Raw genomic sequence first — 5,557 nt, 5'->3', positions numbered from 1 at the left:
TAAAAAAAAAAAAAAAAGAACGTGGGCATGGTTCAGTTACCCAGCTCAAGAAGCTTCAGGGCCCAAGTGAAGGTGAATTAGAAGAGCATCAAGCTCTCTGCCTGTAAAAGAAAGAACATTGCACTCTGAAATGTGACTCTATTTTGAATTTATGAAAAAAAGCAGTCATTTGAAGCCACCATGGTGACTATCATTTACTGAGCAGGTGCTAGATGCTCTGTTAGGTTCATTATGAATATTATTATCCCCGAGTCCTTTCAAGGACCCGATAAAACAGACTTTATTTCACAAGGAAACTAAGGGGTTGAGGGGAATGTGTCCCACTCCATCCTCCTCCCCCTTTTTCTCTGGACTCACTTCGTAGCTTAGGTGACCTAGAACTCTCCATTTTCTTGCCTCAGCTACCCAAGTGCTGGTATCAAAAGTGTGTTCCATGAAGCCTAGCTATGGCTTGGCCATTTTGATGCCTGTATTGCTCAAAGAAGCCCCCATTCTGAGCTTCATCTAGCCAGGACAGGGCACTGTGGGAGACCCCTCAGTGCATAGCTTCTCCTTAGTGTTCTAGCCTCCATGATGGCTCTGGTGAGTCACAGTGATGGAAATGTAGAAGGTCAACTTGTCAGATCCTGCTGAGAATCTACGGCCAATCAGAGCTTAGGCACCAAGACAACCAAGACTTGTGAATCTGTAGTTTCTAGGTCTCTACTTCTTGCCTCCCACATGCTCATGGACAGCCTATTGAATTTCCCCGAGGGTCAGTCTTCCAGGCTAATAAGGTCATGGCTGGTGTGCTATTTACAGAGGGGGAAGATGAGCATCCCTTTTGATGGGAAGTTGAACCAATACTGAGCCCTAGGGTTCTTCATCTGCTCATATCTGAGCCAGTAAATATCAGGCTTGTCCTTTCCATAGCCTCACAGATGGCTCCCATTCAGGTGCCTAGAGCAGGGCTGGGTGGATCTGCTATCTGTGGCTGTGTATCACTGGTGTATTGAGACCCAAGGTTACCAGGATGAGATGAAAGCTTTATATCATCAACCCCCACCACGGGAGAAAAAAAACAAGAACAGTGAACCATTTCTCTTGGCTCCCAGCCAGAGTTCTGCAACTCCATCCACAACCAGACAACCATATTGGAACCACAGTGCTTGGATGTCACATGATCCAGCCTCAAGGCCACCTCTTTGCCTGTTCTTCTCTCCTAGGGAACTTGCTGGTATGTGAGAACATTCTCAGTGGCACCTTCTGCATCTCAGAAAGTTCTCTGGAGAAGGTACGGCTGCATCACCACAAGGAGACGACCTGCAAAACCCTGGCACTGGGCTGCGAGCCAAGACCATTGATTCAGGCCCGCTTCTTGTCATGCCATCCCAGGGATAAGCTTAGAGAGTAGAGTCCAACAGCTCTGCAAAGAGCAAAGTTAGCAAACTGGGATCTACCGCTGCCCTATACCTCTGGGGGTCTTGCATCAATTCACATTTATGGATGGCCTAGTTTTAGGTGAGTCAGAGTCTGCGCCATGAGACCTGCTTGCATGTTCCTGTCTTTCACACTGCACTCAGAAGGAAAGACAAGGGCATCACCAAAGCAGGGAGACTGGGAAACAGTCTCCCAATACAACCTCTGCACCAGGTGGCTACACTACAGATATATACATGAGAGAGGAGGGATGGGAGGTAGGCTCCAGGTGGCAGGGTCTTCAGCATTCAGGACTCCTGGAACTCCAGGCTTGGGGAAGGCTACAAAACAAAGGTGAAGGACTCCATGGCCAAACAAGCTGCACAGGGACAACTTCCTACTCTTCCACAGGTTCCATGGCTGCAGCACAGGCCTCTTTCATAGCCGTGTGTTCCCTAGGACCAATGTCTGCCAATAACCCTTACCTACCTGTTGCTGTTGCGGCCACTGGTCCACAGGCTCCCCTCTCATCCAGTAGGCATGTGCCCTGTTGTGGCTCCTTGGCAAGGGTTCTTCGACTTAAACTTTCCCATACCCTGGCTTGAGTATCAGAGAAGGGCTTGACCAATCCACGTTGAGGCTCAGGGCTTCAACCCCACCATGGCTGGATTGTGCAACTCCACAAAGCTGCTTTAACCTGGGATGAAGGGTGTGTTCTTCTCATAACTCCTTTGTGAGGCTAAGGTTATTTAAGATGTAAAAATAAAGATTAGCAACATGTCTGACATAATTCAAAGTGGTTTACAATGTGGGGACTGGAAGTAGGCTCTATGCTCTAGGCGTTAACATGATTTGTGTCAAAGCTGAAGATACAGAACATAAGTATTTGCTTCCACCTTCAACTTTGTTCACAGGAGGGAGCTGAAGAAGTTCTGTCATGTGCTGTTACCTGATGCCTTAAGACACTTGCAGACCTGCTGAGAATCTCCTGGCAGGAGGGGTTGGGGAAGCAGGGCATGACAAACTCCCCAGGTGATCCAGGTGGTCACATTCTATAAAGTATTCCTTAAGTTTTTGAGAAAAATCTACCAGGGAATAAGGCGTCAACTTCCTTAATGCATTTAAGATGTGATTGATTGCACACACTTTCAGGAGCATAAGGCCTATGACTTCCTTCTATGGAGGTAGAAAGGGATATGTTGTCACCTTTGAAAGGTGGGATGTAAGGACCACATGCACCCAAAGACCTCTTGATAGTAGAGGTGCGGGTGGCCATACATTTTTCTCTAAATTTGTCTATATTCCAGGTGGCCTTGTCCTGAGAACACCTTTTCTTCATAGCTAAGTTGCTAGGAGTAACCACCAGCTATGCTGATTCTGTCCTCTGGCTTCGCTCCTGCCTGCTTTCTTTGCAGTATTGGGAGCTCCCAAGAACATATCCACGGAAAGACTCCTCTCCTCTGGCTTCTGGGAAAGCTGCCCCTTCCATGTCTCTTCTCTAAGTGCTTCTGAGGATCCTACTCAACACTGGGCACATGCTCTCTCCTGTAGACCATCCTGAGCACAGCAAGACCATATTCTTGTCTCACTTCCCATGTGGTGCCCAGTGATATCTCCTTCCACAGGAATCTTCAGGTTAGTTTAGAGGTCCCCCAAAAGGGGTTCAGGTACACCTTTCATGTCATTCCCCAGGTAGAGCCTGGGGAATGCCTGCAGTTTGCCTGCAGTTTGAAGCTTGGGTCTCACCTTCCTGTGTTGGGTGTAAGCAGCCCTAAGTAGGACTGTCTGCTCTGTACCTCATCTCTGGGTGTCACAGAGAGCATGTTTGGTATTGGATTCCACTAAGAATTCTTCTCAGTTTGGAAGAACTATTTGCTCTTTGAAGTCCGTGGTCTGGACACCTGGTTCCAGGACAGTCGTGGCAGTGAGCCTTGATGGGCACTGAGCATTGTTCCTGAGAGTCTTCCATAGGACTCCCTAAGAGCCAGACCCAGGAGCAATTATGGCCATCGGAACTTGTGGGTGTTTCTGCCTTCTCGTGGAAGTACTGCCTCCAGTCACAGAGGGACAATGTGTCCTCATTTTCCCAAGTCCCTCTGTGTCTGAACCCAGTAACATGAAACAGTTCCTTGTGTTGGCGCTGCCTCGACAGGCCAGCTGCTTCACACAGCCAGAAAGGTGCCAGCTTTTGTGTCGTGCTATCAGAATGGAATGTTTTAATTGAGATATTTAGCTAAGATAAACAAGACTTTTCATAATGTCTCTTTTCTTTCTTTTTTTTTTTTTTCTGGAAAATTGGGAGGCAGGCTTGGAGGATAGGGACATGAGAAAAATTGCAAAACTAAACAGAACCTTAGGCAGAAACTGACGAGGGCGGATGTGACCAAATGCTTGCGGGAAAGCATGCTGCAGGGCAGGCGGGAATTCTTGGCTCTTTGTCAGGATCTAGGAATGTCCTGGGTGGCTGGCTCCTGGCCTCTCTGTAGTGGAGGTGGTAGAGATAGAGAAAAGGGTAAAACCTGGAGCAGCAGCAGCTCTGGTGCTCCCCAAGGCAGGGAAATCCTAGGGAGTCCTCAGGCCATCTTCTCAGTGCACGCTTATTACCAGGCTGGTTTGTACACATGCCTCCCTGGGGTGTCTGTAAATATGTAATGTTAGGAGTAGGGGGAAGGGAAGACAGAGCCCCCTACATGTCCCAGGAAGGATCAGAGATGTTTACTTCATTCTCTATTGCACTAAAAAAATACCTAGTAAGCACTGAATTTTAATACCGTTGCTTTTAAAAAGGGCCGAGTCCGTCCATGTAAACACCCAAACACCACAAAAGAATCCTGAGGGGTAGCGAAGAGCATATGGATGACCCCAGGCTCATCTTTCTCAAATGGAGCTTTAGAGTGTTGATCACATGCTACGTGAGGACCAGGAGGACAGCTCACTAGCTCAGCTCATGAGCCTCAGGATGCCTGAAGCTGAATCCAGCTTGGGAAATTCCCACCAAGCTGGTGGAGAATTCTCCCCTCTTCCTCATCCACTGAAGGGGAGCCTCAGGTACCTGCAGCGGTGGCGGCTGTGGTAAGGGAGGCTCATCCAGGATGTGTGGTTTGGAGAGTTTCATAGGATATTCAATGAGACTTTGCAAGCTCCAAGTCAAAGTCTGAGCTGAGGGTGCAGCAGCCCCGCACTTTAATGTGCAAACAGTCCTTTAATCAAATGCAATAGAGTAGTTTCTGGTTTTAAATTGATGAGCCAGGGGATTTTCTTCTATGAATGAAAGCAAAGGAAATAGTATATAACATGACTACATGAGGGAACAATAAGAACATTAGAGAGATCATGTTTAAATAAACTTAATATAATAACTGATCAATCTAAATGTGCTGGTTATGATGGAAGACGTTTCCATTTCTCTACTACTCTATGTATGTCATGTTGCATTAAGTACTTTTGCATATATATATGTATATATATATACATATACACACATATACACATATATATATTTAAATCACAAGAATGAGAAAAGCAACTTAAGGGTTTATTTGGGCTCTCACCTTGAAGGTACAAATCCATCATAGTGGGGAAGGCATGGCAACAGAAGTGTAAGGAAAACAGCCAGTCACATGGCACCTGCAGTCAGTCTGTAACCGTGTGTGTGCACGTGTGCGTGTGTGTGTGTGTGTGTGTGTGTGTGTGTGTGTGTGTGTGTATGTGTGTGTGTGTCTAGGACAGGGACCTAAGAGACGCTGCTGCTTATAAATGTCCATCCTGAGGTGACATCACTGTGAGAAGATCCCCCAGTGAAAGCAACAGGCTTGGGCTAGGGCCAGATGGAGGGCCCATGGGCACAGCTTTGGGATCTGGGGATTAGCCTTAGCAGCTGTAGGATATGCTTGTTGCTACTGACTCTGCCCGATAGAGAAGCATTAAGGGTTTGCCCAGGCTCCTTGTCCCCAACCTCATGCTCTTCATGAGCTGTGACCTAAATGCCCCCGTTTCCAGTGAGAAGCTGAGACCTGACTCAGGGCAGCTTCAGGCACAGGGGAAGAGGTCCTCTTTCCTCCCTTCTTGGCATCAGTTCCCCACCCAATTAATCCACTGTCCTAGTGCATGCTGGTTATGGGACTAGAGGGTAGTTCCTCCCTCACATATTGGCTAACCA

This window comes from Mastomys coucha, unplaced genomic scaffold, assembly GCF_008632895.1.
Source record: "Mastomys coucha isolate ucsf_1 unplaced genomic scaffold, UCSF_Mcou_1 pScaffold5, whole genome shotgun sequence".
NCBI classification, from domain to species: domain Eukaryota; kingdom Metazoa; phylum Chordata; class Mammalia; order Rodentia; family Muridae; genus Mastomys; species Mastomys coucha.
Note: the sequence above shows the minus strand (reverse complement) of the source record.